The sequence below is a fragment of the Sycon ciliatum genome, chromosome 13 (genome assembly GCF_964019385.1).
Source record: "Sycon ciliatum chromosome 13, ocSycCili1.1, whole genome shotgun sequence".
NCBI lineage: Eukaryota > Metazoa > Porifera > Calcarea > Leucosolenida > Sycettidae > Sycon > Sycon ciliatum.
In genome coordinates, this window is record NC_088655.1 from 1,136,808 (window position 1) to 1,155,977 (window position 19,170).

At 48.2% G+C, this 19,170-nt stretch overlaps 1 long non-coding RNA gene across 1 annotated transcript; it reads left to right on the forward strand.

Moving 5' to 3' along the window:
- Positions 1-3,054: 3,054 nt before the first annotated feature.
- On the forward strand, positions 3,055-5,405 carry LOC135829840 (uncharacterized). Its single transcript, XR_010555939.1, has 3 exons — positions 3,055-3,168; positions 4,022-4,112; positions 5,003-5,405. It is a non-coding gene; the product is annotated as an uncharacterized LOC135829840 (long non-coding RNA).
- Positions 5,406-19,170: the final 13,765 nt, after the last annotated feature.

Sequence of the window (19,170 nt, forward strand, 5' to 3'; positions counted from 1 at the left end):
CACCTTGGAATGTGCCCGGAAGGCAGTCCAAGGGCCGACGGTGGTGGCTGACGTGGAGTAGGTATGACTTGGCGGGCTCGAATGTCACTCGCCAGGTCGCACCCCAGGCAGCAAGGGCATTGACGGCGGTCTGGAGATCATCACAGTCAGCTGCGAGGTTGCCGAGATACCGGATACACTTGTAGAGCGTTGTGTCGTCTGCGTACGTGGCAAGGCTGGTCGATTGGGGAAGGTGGTCCTCAGCGTCATTAATGTAGATCAAGAAGAGAGTGGGCCCCAGGATGCTTCCTTGAGGCACACCTGCTCGGATGGCGTGTGTGGCTGATGTTTGTCCACCAACCACGGCCCGGATGTGGCGGCTCTCTAGGTAGTTTTTCAACCATGAGAGCAGGTGGCCAGTCAGCCCAAGGCATCTGGCCTTGTGAACTACACCGCGGTGCGACACTTTGTCAAATGCGCCGGCCACGTCGACAGCAAGGACTCGGGTCACACCCCCAGCATTGGACGTCCGACTCCACTCATGCTGAAGTGAGAGGAGAAGATCAGTCGTGCCCAGGCCGCGTCGGAACCCGAATTGCCGTTCGGAGAGGACCTGATTGCTTTCCAGGAAGTTAGTGATGCTGCGATTGATGATGGCCTCCATCACCTTAGAGAGTATAGAGAGGAGGGAAATCGGACGGTAGTTCTTCGGGGTAGACTTGGAGCCTTTCTTGAAAATAGGGACAACGTTCGCGATCTTCCAGGATGCAGGTTGCACCCCGTCCCGGAAGCACTGGGTGAATAGCTTTGCCAGAGGGCTGGCGAGTGACTGCGCTGACTTCCTGAGCACTTGCGCCGGAATGCCGTCAGGGCCAGTTGCTTTTGAAGCGTCCAGGCTCTTGAGAGCTCGCTGGACTGTGGCAGGGCGGAAGTGTACGGTCTTCAGCCTATTGCCCGTGCGTTGGCGAATAGAGGGCAGAGGTGTGTCTGGCAGATCATTGGCACCAAGGCTACATTTCTCCGCGAAGTAGTGACCGAGGCAGTTTGCTTTCTCGATGTTCGTGGCATGCTTTTTGCCAGCAGGGTCGACAAGAATCGGGATGGAGCTATTTCGGGAGGTTCCGATGGACTGCTTGATGGTTGACCACCACTGTTTATCTCGAAGGCTGCCGGTCTGGAGTCGTGCACGGACTATTGCTAGATGGTGATTCTGGGCATCACGTAGGCAATCAGAAGAACGGTGGACAGCGAGAGTATAGTTAGCTTGACATTGGGGCGAGTCTGGTCGTCTCTTGAGGGACTTCCAGGCACTCTGTTTCGCCTTCACGGCCTTGCTGCAAGCTGGCGTCCACCAAGCGGGATCAGAGGGCCGAGTACAGAGAAGTTGGGATGGGATAAACTGGTTCATTCCATCTATGATGGCAGAGGTAATATTGGTGCAGCTGCTGTTTGCATCCTCAGACATGAGGGCATCCCAGTCCACACTCCTAAGGTGGTGGTTTAGTCTGTCCCAGTCAGCGCGGCCATATTGCCAGACTGTTCTGGCCGTCTTGGGCTCTCGACATAGTTCTGTCTTGAATTCTGCCAAGATGGTGGCGTGGTCAGATCTACCAATTGGGGGGGCCGAGCCGGACCGTCGGGTTGCCCAGGTCACTCATGATGAGGTCGAGGAGGGCATTTTCACGAGTAGGCACCGTCACATGCTGCTGGAGGTGATGTAGTGCGCAGAGGTCCTCCAGTTTCTCCCCAGCTGGAGTTGTTCTACTGCTGCCCAGCCAGGCAGTGTTGTGCGCATTGAAATCGCCAGCGATGATGAGGTGCTGTGCATCCACCCGGGCAACGTCAATGGTCTGGTCCAAGTAATCTACCATACTGATATCGTTGCCAGGAAGAGACCCTGGGCGGTAGGCAGCACACAAGACAACTTTGCGGCCAGGTCTTATGCGGATAGAAAGCCATACAACTTCTTGGTCAAGGGTTGGAACAGCTTCCAGTTCTTGAAAAGCTAGGTGGGATTTCACCCACACAGCCACGCCTCCACCCTGTGGTGTTCGGTCTCGTCTTACTGGAGGGGAGTACCCAGGAAGAGTCACTTCGGCTTGCGTCATCTTATCCAGGGTCAGCTTGGTTTCTGTGACTACAGCAATATCTGCATCAGATGCCAGAAGGGTATGTTGAAATTCGCCAAACTTTGAACGGATACCAAAGGCATTCGTAACCAGCAATTTCAACGTCTTACTGGTCATTGCTCAGGAGAGGGTCGGCAGGTGGGAGACTATCATTGTTCTGAGGAGGAGGGTCAGACTTGGTAATGTCATCAGTTTTGGCAGGTGGGCTAGAATTATCATGGCGTGCTCCACTGCTTTCTTTGAAACGCCATTGCCTGGCATAAAGTGGCCGGGGCCAGAAGTTTGCAGCGGTAATTGTAGGAACTGTTGCAGCGTCAACTGTCAGTCTCGCTGAGATTTTGCCCGTTGCTGATTCGTGCATACTGCAATCGTGCACATCCACAGATGTCCCAACCGCAGCTGCTCTGTGTTGCACAAACTCCCTGAGGCGTTCCTCGGTGCATTGGTCACCTAGGTTGCCAACGTACAGCACAGCTTTCTTCGCCCTGGGAGGCTCTGACGACACCATCTTCCAGCTGTCATCTGCGATCACCTGGAGCACGCACTGCTTCTTACTCCGCTTTGAGTTCTGGACTGGTTGGAATCTGTCTTCGTCTACACAGGTTGCATCTTGGTCGCCATCCCCTTCACACTCGTCACTGCTACGGGAGATGTTGCAGGGGACGCTGCCATCCTCAGTCCTTCCCCAGACGCGCAAAAAAAAGACCTCTTCCACTAATCCCGATATAACAGATTCTTGACTGATTTTTGCCGCGAAAGCGAAAAAATGTTCTCAAATTTGAGAACTGTCCTAAATTGGTTCTGAGAAATGGAAGCCGTTTTACATGGCCTACGTCGTTTTACTTTGCACCACCTCGTTTTATTTCACACCATGTATTCTTGACGGGACGCTCTTTCGGCAGATATATTTTTAGTGAAGTTTCGTAGAGGAGACGTACATGTATATCGAAAATGTTGTGAACGAAGCTGAAATTGGCATTTTTATGCACCTAATTTCAAGCCGAATTATCACCAGAGCATGCAGCGTTTTCGGCCAGCACGAAGGCGGCAACATATAGAGGTAAGCAATACCTATCACTTACAAGACAAATCTGATCTGTTCACGAGCTCCAAATACCTAAAATTCAGAACTTGCTGTGCTTGCTTGGCCCTATCTACATGTATGTTAAATAGAGTATCACACACATTTATTTGGCAAGTACAATGCACAACATTATAATACCGTCTTCTAAGCTGTAGTCTTCACTGGTTTACAGTTTTGGATATGTAGAGTAAAGCCTCATTCACACTTCGCTTTGCGTAAGGGAAACACGTCACAACGGCCGTTTGCGGCGAGAAAGTTGACTTGATCTTGAGCTGAGTTACTTTTTTGGTCCATCGCGCGACCTTCGCCTGTGCGCATTGCGTTCATGAAATGAAGTATGAATCAGTCTTGAATGTGCCAGTCCATTGCTCAGTTTTACCATGTTCTTGCTTAAGTCTGTTGTGATTTATCTTGAATCCGTAGACATTTCGCCGTATTGGTACAATCCGCTCCATAAAAAATGCTGGTTCTTGTAATGGCATGCACCATAAAATGACATCTGTTCTATAACCGTAATCATCTGCCCGCCATATCTTCTACATTTAGTGAGATGTTGCCTAGCGCTGCTGCACTGTATGCATGCAGTTGTAGTTCCCACCGCCTTGATGCTGGCGGCGTATTCAACATGCCATGTATGCATTGTATGCACGCCTATGGATTCGTCCTTTTCTCGTATAAGTGTACACTCAAGATTGTTCTGTCTAATTGAGTGATCTAGACTTATTCTCACTTTGCCTTTGGCCACCAATATTCTTATATGCGAATCGTTCATCAGAGTATAACTTCATTTTCAGGCTCTCTGGTGTGTACATTCTTTCTTGCTGTCCAGGGTTGCTGCACTGTATAATTGTAATCATCGCTGACTGGCTGTTGGCAGAGTATTTGATGCGTGCACGTGTATGGATCCGTTCCTTCCTCATGTAAGTGCGCCAGCATTTGTGATATGAAGTTGAGTGATATAGAACTCGTCTCAAATATAACACCATTTGCCAATCAGCGGCCGTTCTAAGCGGGGTATATTCAGCGATATATCCCGCTCAGTTCACATGGGTCACTTCGAGAATAAGGAAACTTTAAGCCTAGTTCACATTCGACGTAACGCTGACGGTATGGGACGTACGGGCCTGTTGGGACGGCCGGGGTGAGCTGTAAAATCTTGTACGATTCGTAAGACACAACATGTAGTATGACACGACATGTGGCAGCTATTGCAATTTTCAAGAAGTGACACGAAATCTCATCTTCCTAAAATTTGAATCAGTTGTGCTAGCCATTCGGCGAGTTATCATGGGAAGCGTAGTGTTGACCGTGTTTGAAATGTTAAAAAACCTAAGTGTGCTATTGTGCGTATCGGGAGGGGTCAGCGCACGACACATCCCCTGTTCACACTCGAATGCAGTTGTTTTGTACGCTTGCGTCCCCGTCTACGGTCTGAAAAGTTGAACTGATCCAACTCTTCCCCTCGCTTCCCAATCTGTAGGGTAGAACGCTTGCGTTCCTGTTCCTGGTGTTCACATTGGACGCTGTCTGTCGGCGTCATAACCGTTCCGTCGGTTCCCGTCAATCCTTACGTCGCGTCCCGTTGCGCCCCTTCGAATGTGAGCTAAGCTTTCGTGTTGGTCACGCTCTGTATTTAGGAAAGTACCATGCAAATGGATTATACCATTCGCACTCTGTGTATACCGAATCCCCCAATTGTCCCTCGTCCTAACACACTCTCGAAAATATTCGCCGTATACCTCTCATACTCATGGTATAATCCGTACCTAATATATAATCAGTATCATCTGCTGTTTATTTTCCATTGCAGGTTAACGTCTCAATCAAGCATCGTCATCAAAACTTTGCGTAGAAGAGTGTTTGTCAGCGGTGTCGGTCATCCTCTGGGATCCTCTTTCTGTTATTACTGAAGCTCAATTCCCAATACATGAACTGCTTTCCACAATGCGCAAGATGCAACACCTGCGATGAGCTGCAATCGCGACAGACGATTCACAATCTGTTTTGTGTCTGCGGCATCTAAGTGCAGTGCGTAGTACCCTCACGTGCACCCAGCCTAGTGAACTGCACTCCATTTGTGTACAACGCGCTTGGCAAGAGTTATGCTTTTGCCAACTTCTGGGACAGTGGCCCTACAACTGCTTGCGACAGTGCGCGACAGGCATTTCCTCGCCGCAAGTGTTACATCGCAGAAAGTGATATGTAATTGTGAATTGTAAATACTTTAATCCAATTCAACTTTTAGTATGTGCTTCTCTTTGTTGAACAGCAATGGGTAACCAACTATTCTCCTGTCCACTCATTCTCCTGCTCGTGTTTGTATGGTGGTTGTATACTGTATACCCATTGAATGATTAATGTACTACAGTATCAGGTTTTGTCTCGTGATATATTCACGTCCACGTCCAAATATGTTCAATTTTCACTTGAGCACACAAGGGTTAGAAGCTTAGAAACACTATACATCTATTCTTTAGGGTGTTCTCCATTGATATATTGAAAGATCTCACCTGTTCAAGACGTCCATGTCGACTTTGAGGCCGACTTTCGTATCGATGTCGGCTATTTTCTAGCACTTAGAAAAATGATCCCTACCACCCGGGACGCATTCTATCGCGTTGTTTGCATTCTCCTGGCGGCAGGGCATTGCCAAACTGATAACCTTTCATATGAAATAATTCAAGGGATGTGGAAGAAGCCTTCACTGCTCGACCAGGCCGATAACCCTATTTCATACATACCCCAAAACTAGACAAATTCGAAATTTCTCAAGCTTGAGAACGTTTCCCGGCAAAAAAACCCTCGAAATCTGTTATATCGGGATTGGTCGTTTGGGAAAGGACTGCCTCTTCATACTCGTCACCGCTACGGGAAATGTTGCTGGAGACGCTACGGGACATCGTGGTGTCATGCTTTCGAGTACCTGCTGTACGCGCACTGCCTGCCTTGGTAGGCCTACGCGAAGGTTGACCCGCACCCGTACCCTGCTGTGTTTGAACTGGCCTTGGGGTAGCTTTTCGCAAGGCAATGGCGGATTCTCGGAGAGACACTCTTCGTTCACATCTTTGAGCTGCCTTGACAGCTCGTCAACCCGTTTGTTTAGGCGCGTCTCCCGATCAGCCGATTCCGAGACGAGTGCGGCCAATGTTTTCAGGATTTCTACTACAGATAACTCAATGCCCGGCAACGACGCCATCAGCCTCAGCTCTTCGTCACTCAGGGCAGTCGCGCGAGTGTTTGTTCTCGTGGTGGCCCCAGGCATGGCGGAGGTCACCAATTTCTACGAGCACTACTAGAAACACTTACTGCTACCCTACGGAAACTACCTCCAGTCCGGCCTGATGCCGGCTGGGCTCTACCAAGAAAGATTTACGGGAGCTTCAAAAAGTGCAACCTACCCCTACTGGTACTTCCTGCGACATGCTGCTGGGGGGAGATAGTCAGAGCCTGGCTCTTGGCGGCGTTCAAGATGAGGCCTCGAGTCTTCAGGCAATCGGCAGGAGCAGTTGCCGCTGTCGTGAGGGTTCTGTACGCTTCCGCACACACACATACACACACATGCGCGCACGCACACACGCACACGCACACACACGCACACGCACACACACAGCTGAAAGAGAATGAATGCATATAACCTTGTTAGGAGTACAGTTTGACGATGGTAAGGGATGAGGTGTAGGTAAAACTATCTATCAACCTTGTCACTACAACCTCTTTCTATTTTGTGTTCACTTCAGGATTTGTGTGAGATTTCTACGTTTGTATTGTGTTCCATGATGAAGGTATTTGATACAGTGTGATATGCTGGAGTATTGAAAACACAGGAGATTATCTATGTATAGTGTTAATGATGATTGAGACCTGGACATACCTGTCATGTCCATGTCAATCTATCCCCTTCTTCCTTGCTTAGCTTGTCTGACCCTCTGTCCGTTATGTATGGAGTACCGCAATGTTCAATACATGCTGCCGTACATTTCTCACACTCTACATATCTGATAACCACCTGACATAATCATGATATGAATAACTACTCCCTACCTTCTCTCGCAGCGTAGGCATTTTGTTTGCAAGTGACACTGCTGCTCTGGTATTCTCTGATATCTTGGACCAAACGTAGGAATCTTGTTTGCACATGACAGATGACACTACTGCGCTCTGTCATTCTCTGACATCTCGCTGGATCATCTTGTCACGCGTAGTGTTGCAGGCTGGCATCAACACCACTGTTCTAGCTATAATACTTGCATACAAACCATAATGTCTAGTGATAACAACACTACATTCATTCATTCCCAGAACGCTATGCTGTACTGCAGTCATTTCTCATCACTAAGTCAAGAGACGGCTGAGCGAAAGTACATACTTCATCTAGACAAGGACACGAGATTGAGATTTATCACCACCACCACCAACAAATGAACCACCATGGATGAAAAAGAAAATGGATTACGAAAACTGAAGGGAAACATCAAGAGACTGTCCGAGAGAGAACCGAGAGAACGAGAGAGAAAGAGGGAGAGAGAGAGAGAGAGAGAGAGAGAGAGAGAGAGAGAGAGAGAGAGAGAGAGAACGAGAGAGGGAGAGGGGAGGGAGAGAGAGAGAGAATGAGAGAGAGGGAGAGCCTTGACTTGTACACTCTCTGTGCTGAATGGTGTTGTGCAGTGGCCACACGTTGTAGCGTCCACCTATCGTACGGATCATTGTTGATGTACTGGTTAAGCGGACCTTTCCCTGGAGCAGTTCTGAGGCTCAAACAGCAACGCAACAACCAGCATTGGGAAAGAGATGGGAGAAAAGAAAATGTAGACATTACTACAAAACAACAAGTAATATGCACTACACACCATTCAAGCAGCCAAGCAACATGCCAACAAACCCAACACATGCCAACACACCAAGCAAGACGTCAACACACCATTCAAGCAGCCAAACAACATGCCAACACACCAAGCAACATGCCAACAAACCAAGCAACATGCCAACAAACCAATATCATCATCCACCAGACAAGGACAAAATAAATATCGTACACATCCATTATTAGACTTCCCGATGGTAACCGTCGTTTGATGCGTGATTGTCGTCCTACGGTCAGGTCATTCAGTAAATATACGCATGTTGGTTTTCAGTCTGGTCGGTCTCTGTGGGACATGTTGTTTGGTATGGTCATCATCGTCCTTCTTGATTACATCGGCCCTGTCGACGTCCACCCCTGCCAGCTCGCTCAGCCATGTCGAGGCCAACCCGTGCCAGCTCACTCAGCGATGTAGACGTCTACTCCCGCCAGCTCACTCAGCGATGTCGACGAAAAGCACGGTACACAAGTCGCTTGGTGTGGACAGAGAGACTTGCGCACTGAAATTATTAGAGACCTGAGAAGTTCGCACAGCCTGAGCCAAGCGAGCAGCGAGGTCCACACCCACCGTTTCAACATCAGAGAAAGTATTTAATTCACAAGAGATAGAAATATGGCTGGGGCCTTGGTTAGACCGAAACCATGACTGGAAATTGGAAGTGACCAAATGGGGTATATATGGCAATCTTGGCAACATCCTCCTGGCTATTACGAATCGGCATACAGTCTGTATGTGTGCCGAACATACTCGAAGTAAATTTAACTCGGATACTGAGCCAATAAATATAAAATATGATTGAAATAGAAGACATCACATGGAAACGAGTCATGAAGCGACTATACACGACTGCAAGAAGACGTTACAGGCGAAGTGTGTGAGAGCTAGGTCTCAGCTCGCTGAATATCTCACTAACATGTCAGTTTTGTGCCGTGTTATGGCACCTTCTGACTGCTTATCATCTCTTGTAACAGTCGTGGAGAGTTGCTCCGTACCAGTATCAGTATTTGACTCGTTTTCATGTAATTTCTTCTTTTGTAATTATACTCAAAGTAGATCCAATTTAGAGAAATATCTGACGCCCTGAACTATCTCAAACAAATCATTGATATTTGGAAGTCATGCTTTATTCCTGACAGTGATTCTGTTGAGTCCCCCCCCCCCCCCCCCCCCCAGTCACATACCATCCGCAAAGACCCATCGGTTATCTTAACGAAGAAGACAGGGGCGTCAAAGAGAGACTTACTTGCTTCAATGAATGAATTTGTGAAGCAGTTCCGACAACTGGAAGAGGAGCTCGCCCATCTCAGTCGTTGGTAGCCTGTACGCTGCTCTGGATGGCGATACCCACACATGCTCAATCTTCATATCATGATTCACCTTAATTATAGGTGGAAGTTGGCAAGGCAACTAGCTCATCAGGGAAAACAGTGAATGAAGAGATTGTCTTGTAATGCGGTGTGGCAGCCCAGCCAACTACTAGTACCATCAGCCACAATGTTTCTTGCGGCTGCGGGGGGGGGGGGGGGGGCAGGGGGCTATTCGATGTATGAGTGGGGGGGGGGGGGGAGGGGCTATTCGATGTATGAGTGGGGGGGGGGGGAGTAGGTATTCAATGAACCACTCGTATGACGAAAGGTGTAATCCGTGCCTTCTTTGACTATCCGTCGTGGACTTCCACTGCAGGGCTCTTCGCGCGACTCTGTCTTCCTACCCTCGAGGAGGCACTAGCAGTGAAAGTTCTAATTTTCGTTCGTCGCAGCATACATGGCCGTTCAAGTGTCCTGTTTCGGAACTATTTCATCAGAACACAGAGTGATCGCACACGTGGGCAAGGATCGGTGCTTCGTCAATGATCCTGGACTGGTTGAGCAATGGTTTCTCGATAACATTCAAACAACACCAGCCAGCGTTCCACCAAGGCAAGAGGCCAATGCCGAAGGAGAGCAAAGAGTTCATCATAGCTCATATACAAGAATTACTCCTGCAGGGAGTAATGGAGAAGACACAAACACCACCATATTGCATCTCTCCAATAGCAACGTTGCCAAAGAAAAATGGAAAACGAAGCATTATTTTGAACCTAAAGCGCCTGAACCGGTGTGTAGTTGCATCACGCTTCAGGTACGAGAAACCTGGACACACTGCAGGAGATCATAACCAGGAGACTGGTGTAGCCAGCTGGACCTGCAAAACGGCTTCTTGCACGTGTCGATACACACAGCGTGTCGGCCATACCTTGGGTTCCAGTGGAACAGTAGCTATTACCATTATCGCGTCCTTGCATTCGGACTATCAACCAGACCGTGGGCAGTCATGAAAACCATGCGGGAAGTAAAGAGGCACATAAGATTGTCACTGGATGCCTGAGTAACGTCCTACGTAGACGATTGGTTGCTTACCAAGGCTTATCTCCAGGAGTGCGCCTCGCTAACAGAGCAAGTGACGGTGTTGTTTCGCCAACTCCAACTCCAGATCGACAAGGAGAAATCTTCACTTCATCCAGGTCTGAGTGTGGTGTAACTGGGGATACGTTGGGACACGTCATCACGCCATGTGCTGGTCCTAGTGCTGTCAGACAAACTGCGCGCGATTCACAGGACAAAAAGCCGCCTGCTGAGAGATTCTCACGAGAGATCAGTCCATGCACGAGTCGTTGCACAAGTTGCTGGACGAATAACTGCAGTGACAAAGGCTATTACGCCAGCAGGACTCATGCTACGGGCATTATACGGATACCTGGCGAAGGCTCGCAGCCTACACAGCCTACAAACGCGGTACGTGACAACACCTTGCCCAAACGTAACGATGATAACGGATGCCTCGGACTACGGATGGGGCATGAGGTTGTAGCACGGCATGTCGGCGAGAAGCTTCTGGCAGAACCCACATGCCATGCATATCACGGAGAAATAGCTAACGGCAGTATTGTTATCGCTGAAGGCCATAGAACAAGCAAACCCAGCGCTAATCAAGGACAAGATGGTGATGATCAGATCATACAGTATAACTACAGTCTACCAGCTAAACAACCTGGGGGAACGCTAGGAAGCTATGATGACCGTAACTCGTCCAATCAATGTCATAACCTCGCGGCTCAAGACAACCCTCCTGGCAAAGCACATCCCAGGAGTAGACAATCACGAAGTGGATCACCTCAGGCGCATAGGAGTCCCCAGCGACTGGTCACTGAACCGCGGTATCTTCCAGACAATACACAGAGAACTGTGACCAGACGATGTGGATCGCTTTACCAACTGTCAGATCACACAGTTACCTTCATACAACTCACGGTGGTTGGACGAGGAAACGGAAAGCAGTAGATACACTCCAGCAAGACTGGACGGGAACCCCCAGCTATGTCAATCCTCCGTTTCCACCCCAAACAGGGGGTAACGGAAACAGTTATTGCCCCCGTCTGGCCAGCACAGCCCTGGTACCGAGAATGCGTAGGCATGGCAGCACCACATGACATGGACCCAGCCGAGCTTTCCATCAGAGGTTTCCTAAGGCACATGGAACGCACGATGAGAACGACAGGGATATGCGTTTTGACAGTTTTGACACCAGCAATGCCAACCAGGCAAACAACGTCCTCTCCTCAGGCTCAGCATGATGGCGCGACCACAGCTGAATCCACTGGCTCGGCCCTACTTCCCCCCTTGCCAGGGTAAACTGACCTTGCTTTCCGTAAATTGCCGCTCAATCGTTAACAAATCTGCCGAACTGTCTGTTTCTCCTGGCCGCGGCTCCCTTGGCCGGGCCTAGGCTGTAGCTGTAGCTCAAGACTGCACTCGTACTGGGTCACGGCGAAGTGTCTCACTCGCTCTACCGCCGCAAGTCTGCAGCGCTTTGCGCTGGTGCCCTGGTGGCTCTTGCGTGCGCGCGCTTCTGGTTGCCATGGTTGGAGAAATCCGGCCCTCCTAGACCAGCGTGCCTTTAGACTTTAGACTTAGTCCTTCGCGTTATAAGACCCCCTTCAGACTAGGAACAACGAAGCCTAGAAAGCTGTCCAATCCTTTCAGGCACGGCGCGAACCCTTGTACAAGGCAGCTTTCCTGCATATACTTCATTTTCCCTATCATTAAACGTACACGTCTCCTCTAAATGTACTACAGTACGTACAGGAAACTGAAATCCGACCACCTGAGCGGTGAGTTCACATTTGCACCCTCCTGCGGAGCCCACGCTGCTTTGGCAGTGGCGGAGGCTCGCTTGCCGACGTAACCGTCGGAGATCATCATGAACAATGGACTGACTAATTATTCACTTGTCCTGTCTTTATAAATAACATGTTATTGCATAATATATTGTTCTTGGTTTAGTTTTTGGCCTTTTTCGTGCTTTGGAGTTGATAACATTTTCCTCACTGAAAAAAAAAAAGTTCACATTCTAGCGGCCTCTGTTTCGTAGTTTTACCATCCCGGCCTGTGTTGGGTGTTTGCGATGTGAGCGCACTGCTCAGTCAGGGGGTCGGATTTCAGTTTCCAGTACTGTAGTACGTGTGCAAATGTAGTACATGTTCAGAGTGCATCTAACAATATCAAACTACAGTACGTCTCTAGTAGTAATAGTACAGTTGCATGCCGGAATGATGTGATGCACTTTACTGGGGTACAGGAGACTGTTTCAAATAGGAAATAGGTTGCAAACCGGAACGGTCTCAACACTTTCTCTCTTGGTATTTTGATTAGAAAACATTATATGTCCCAGTGAGACTACAGTCTCCTAGACTAGTACAGTCTCCTAGACTAGTACAGTCTCCTAGACTAGTTCAGTCTCCTAGACTAGTACAGTCTCCTAGACTAGTACAGTCTCCTAGACTGGTACAGTCTCCTAGACTAGTACAGTCTCCTAGACTAGTACAGTCTCCTAGACTAGTACAGTCTTCTAGACTAGTACAGTCTCCTAGACTAGTACAGTCTCCTAGACTAGTACAGTCTCCTAGACTAGTACAGTCCCCTAGACTAGTACAGTCTCCTAGACTAGTACAGTCTCCTAGACTAGTACAGTCTCCTAGACTAGTACAGTCTCCTAGACTAGTACAGTCTCCTAGACTAGTACAGTCTCCTAGACTAGTACAGTCTCCTAGACTAGTACAGTCTCCTAGACTAGTACAGTCTCCTAGACTAGTACAGTCTCCTAGACTAGTACAGTCTCCTAGACTAGTACAGTCTCCTAGACTAGTACAGTCTCCTAGACTAGTACAGTCTCCTAGACTAGTACAGTCTCCTAGACTAGTACAGTCTCCTAGACTAGTACAGTCTCCTAGACTAGTACAGTCTCCTAGACTAGTACAGTCTCCTAGACTAGTACAGTCTCCTAGACTAGTACAGTCTCCTAGACTGTGTAGTATGGTACGTAGTTCAGGTCAAGTCTGACTACACTGGAAAACAATAGAACACAGTACTTCGAGTCCTGGCGGTCACAGTCAATGTTTTTAGTCCCGGTGGTCACAGTCAATGTTTTTAGTCCTGGTGGTCACAGTCAATGTATTTCTTCAGACTTTTCTCGTTTGTGTATTTCCCTCAAACCAGTGAGTAGAGTATAAGTAGTATTGGGAAACATACAGTATCTTACTTTCAGCATATTGATCTTTTTTGTACTTTGGAGTGAGGATGGCTTTTGCGAGCTCCCGTTGGGAGTAGGTTTTCGTGCAGTGTCTGCTTGCTGTATCCTAGTACTATACGGCCAAAGTCACGGCAGTCATGAGGGGGAGGACAATGATGTGGGTGCAACAGCACAACTGCATCGGCTGTGCTTGCGTGAAAGGCGGGCATCAGTGTTGTAATTGTTCCCCTGCCCAGTCCACTCCATAGGGGTCAGCGGATAATGCTACGAAGCCGTTTGTATAATGCTAGGAAAACGTTTGTATAATGCTACGAAAACGTTTGTATAATACTAGGAAAACGTTTGTATAATGCTAACCATAATGCTTCCAAAATACCTTATACTGATGATTGCTTCAGAAAGGGGTAGAATGCGTTTGGTTTGAGACAAAAAGGGAGAATGGCTGCAGATTATCAAACTTCAACGAAGAAATGAACATTATCAACCTGGCTCTGAAGCTAGCGCAATATCTGTTACCAGCTCCACCCCCTCTTAGTACTGTAAGACATGTTGGCTTGTCGAGTGGCTGCTCTCCATTGCAACTTGATGCAGGGCTGTGTCAGAATAGCGGGTGTATCAGATCCCTACCTCTCATTATCCACGTATTACCATAGTATGAGGTGAAAACCATCATTGCCATGATGGAAGATTATCATGGCAAGTGACATTCCTGCCTGCAGACAAGCTGTGTAAGCTGTCACTGCTTCCACTCTGTGAAAATGCCTTGTGCGAAACAGCAGACACTAGGCCAGTTTGCGAGAGGCGATCACGGATCTAGATCCCTCCCATTTGCTGAAAGCTTGAAAACACGTGGTCCCAAGTTATTTTGCCACTCTACAGCCGCATGCTTGTGCTGTCTTCTTCTTCTCTTGGTGTTGTGTAGATAACTGCATGGCCTCAATACTCCTCTCCTTTTATAGCACTTGACTGAAGACTTGGCATTAAAACGGTCCACCACTAACTGTACGTGCTTCACCAGGAGAGTGGGACACGCGCTGCTGAGAGCTCACAATCATGGGCTTGCTACTGAGTGCACTAGTGTGAATAATTATAGTTTTTGTCCAGCCTGCTGGTCTGGGCTGAACTATGCAAAGGCAGGTCTTTGGAACGCGCTCCGCTTTCTGTTCATAGCCGCTCCTCCATCCAGGTCCGACTTTATCAATCGATCAGTGTCTACTTCATTATCGCTACCTCTTGTGGAGATGCTATCTCCAGAGCATGAGGCACAGTGAGAAAAACATCTACAGGTGCTCCATGTAAATCATCGTTTCGGATTTGTGGAACACCTTTGGTTGAGCATTATTTTATGATCTATATACTAAAAGTTAAAGGCGTGGCCAAAGAAAATTGACCCACGCGACCACGAGTCACAACTTGGACTAGAGTATTGCCACATTTCCAAAATCAATATTACATCTATTACGGTACATCTTGCACCGTCCAAAAAGGCAAAAACCAATCCGAGCGCCGCATGGGTGATGCTTTGCCTTATAATTAAGGGTTGGGTTTCTTTGGCTACGACTGCACATGTTGGTCGGTTGTTTGTTTTTTATTTCGCTTCGCACATTGAAACTGCATGACGACCCAATAACATGATGGCGATGGCTTAGCCTAGAAGTGGTGATGGAAGCACATAGTAAGAGATTAGGATACTAATAGTTGAGAGTGCTGCTAGCTACAGACGCCATGAACAGGAAAAGAGCCGGATGTATGAAGAGCGAGTACGCTTAGTCGAGCATGCCTCCTTCGTGCCCGTTGTGCTTTCTGCCTCTGGTGGCTATGGCAAGCATGCCAATGCTCTTTTCACGCGGATCGCCTCTCTCCTGGCTGAGAAGAGCAAGAGCCATACGCGCAGATTATCTCCTTGCTGTGTTGCCGCCTTGTGTTTGCCCTGGTTCGTTGTGGTGCCATGTGCCTGCGTAGCTCAAGGAGCATGTTTGCTCCTGCCGTGCCTGAGTCCCCTGCTGTGCTAGTGGTGGCGGAGGCACGCATCCAGTGAGCCTACAGTGATCCTACTGAGTGACAGAGTCTATAATATTATCATTACTGTATCTGTAATTGTGTTGATTCTTCACCAATTTGATATTTTGCCCATGCAATAGGCTCAAGGAGTTCATTCCTAAATAATAATATTAATTGTGAGTAAACGGGGGGAGGGGGAGAATACGATGTATCTGTGATACTACGTAAGGATCACTGAACTGCACGGGGAGGGAGAGCAGAGCGATCAGCAGTAACTCGAACTACTCCCTACAGGCGTATGGTACACATGCATGCTTAAGGTGGCTGGGGCGGTACAACCTTTTAGGGGTCAGTTTGATTACATTTTGACTGCATTTTTGAGTTTAGCGGCAAGGTGGAGATGAAATTTGAAAAGGTTTTATGAAAGGTCCGTGAAAAAATAACACGAACCATTCATAAAACGTTTTCAAATTTTGTCAAAAAGTAAAAATAAAACTATAGGAAGCTAGAGAAGGCTATTCTCCAGAGATTCACCAGAAAAAAATTTCAAATTTATTTATTTATTTTATTCCAAGCAATACATGGCTGGGGTAGCCAATGACCACTTTGCGTGGCGATTGCAGGGTTTTTATAGCCAACCATGGCTAACTTGGAAAAGAGTAAGAAGTCAAAAAGAAAAGGAAAAGAAGAAAGAAGCAAATATGGACTGAAATTGTGGTCTACTGGTAAAGCAAGGCGTTCCTGAATGCTGCTAAAGTAGAAAGGCCCTTTGTCGCCTGGTGCAGCTTAAGCCAATGCAAATAGCCATCGAAAAGGGGGGAGTGTAGCAATGCAGAAGAGCGGGTTAGAGGAAGGGAGAGTTGGTTCCTAGTGGAGTTATCCCGTCGGAACCAGTCAAATGGTTTAAGATGCGGGGGTATTTTGGAAAGTCGAATACGATGGATAAGACAGCACATCATGATTCGCCGTCTTTCTAGGAGAGGTCTGGTCGAGGATAACATATAGAGAGCGACACTAGAAAGGGACTTGGGCATATGATAAAGAATCTTTTAAAAAGGAGGGAACGATTGTGAGTTTCCAGTTTCTGCTGTTGGGCAATAGATAGATTTGTCCAGGCAGTACAGCAGTAGTCAAAATGCGGCAAGATATATGCATTATAGAAAAGAGCACGACAGCTGTCAGGAAGATGGGCGCGATGTGAGTATATTATACCTATGGCTTGACTAGTCTTCTTACATATGTGGGCAACATGGTGAGTCCAGGAGAGATTAGTGTCAAAAATATCACCAATATGCCTGTGATGATCTACATATTCTATGGAAGTGGTGGCGAAATGGAATACTAGGGGAGGGAGAGGGTAGTAGAGAGTAGTAGACAGAGGGGGAATGATCATTACCTTGGTCTTCCAGACGTTCGGTTTTAGCTTCCACAATGCCATGCACGAGGTGATATCCGTGATACCCGCTTGGAGGTCTAATATAAGACGGGAAACAGAGGGACTACTGCGCAGCATACAAGTGTCGTCTGCAAACAGAGACACGCCAGGGTTGAGGACAGGGAGGTCGTTGACGAAGGCCAAGAAAAGTATCGGTTCTAGAGTGGACCCTTGCGGTACACCAGAGCAAATAGTTTTTCGATTCATGCGAAGGCGAAGTCAACTTGGGCAACTCCAAGCGTTTGCGCCCGAGTGTCACCCCCGACAGACCTGAGGATAATGGCATGAGATCACGGAATCGCAAGAAGAGAAAGCAGCCCCCAGGAAGTGCATCACGGTGCTAGCGGCCTCTCCATCGAATCGAAGAAAAAGAACAAGCCAACAGGAATCGACTCGCAATGCCAGTAGTAAGTCACTATACCACTTTGCTAGTCCTTTCATTTCTTTCAATACTCATGCTTAATCCTCACGCACAATCTTTTCTCCCCCACAATGCTACGCAATCAGATCATATTTCATACGATCGCTCTTTCTGCGGGACAAGCAAGTTCAATTTCCTGAGCTTCAACGCTCGCAGCTTGTTCAACAAAATGGACGAGATTGCGCAGGTAGCCATAGAAAAGAGACCCAGTCTTATCGCCATATGTGAAACTTGGGCAAACCCCCTAGAGCCAGACTCTCTATACGAACTCCCCGACTACTCCCTTTATAGGCATGATCGGCAGCACTGTAGAGGCGGAGGAGTCGCCGTGTATGTTCACTTATCCATCCCACACAAACACAAAACAAACATCACGATGAGCAACTTCGAATCACTCTGGCTCGAACTTGACCTACCGAATGTATCACTTACAGTCGGATGCTCCTACCGTCCTCCAAACACAGATCCGTACACATTCTGCCAACAACTGGAGCCCTGTCTAGGTCTCTGCAACATGAACTCTCCGTTTCTATTGGTAGGAGATATGAACGCAAAGCACACCTCATGGCTTCCCACTGATATCACTGATAGAGCTGGCGACCTGCTGAGCTACCTACTAGACACTGCAGGATTAAACCAGCACGTGTCTTTTCCGACCTGTATTTCCAGAGGCAACTTGAAGTCCTGCCTCGACGTTGTCATCTCCAACGTACCAGAAGAAGACCTATCTGTCACATCGTATCCCCCTGTCGGAGCGTCAGATCATGTACTCGTCGGAGGACATGTGTCCCTTGCATGCCCACCACAAGCACCAACACCCCTGCAAAACGTCGAAGCTTGGCGCTGGAACTGGGACCCTGATCGCGTCGTCGCACTGAAAGAAGCCCTGAGCTCAATGCAGCTTTTGCCACCAGCTGAGGAAATCCCGCAGTTATCAATGACAGACCTCTGGTCGCATTGGCATGACTCGCTTATCAACACAGCACACTTGTACTGTACTAACTTCGCACCACGACGTACACACCAGACATGCCCAGGTCGGCGACCATGGATGACTCAACAGCTTCTTTGCAGCATTAAACTCAAGCATCAGCTCTACCGTCAGTATCTCAGAACTCGCAGCGCCGAGAACTGGCTCACATTCGTTACTCAACGCAATAGGACCACAACACTACTGAGAGAAGCTAAATCCGCCTTCGTATCCACTACCGCGCAAGGCGACGTAACTGGTGTCCCACAGCGAAACCTGTACAAGTTAATGAAATCACTGCGGTCGTCCCCGAAAAAGGAGCTTCCACCTATTTCAGCGAACGAAACAGTGGCTAGATCAGATGGAGAAAAGGCGGAAGCGTTTAACAATTTTTTCATTTCGGAAAGCCAGAAGTCCGTCTCCGGACCAACTGAAGCCGTGCCAGAGATTGGCGTGTCGCGCATCATCGGAAGCGAAGTGAAGGAAATCATCACCACCCAGGAGGAGGTCAGAAAACTCCTTTCCGCTCTTGATTTCCGGAAGTCGGCTGGGTACGATGGCATCCCGACGAAATTGCTCAAGATCACTGCAGACGAAATATCGTGCTCCCTCGCAACACTTTTCAACGAGTCTTTCTCGCGAGGCGAGCAGCCACAGGACTGGCGCGACGCCACTATCAGTCCTCTACACAAGAAAGCCTCTCGTGCAGAGGTCACCAATTATA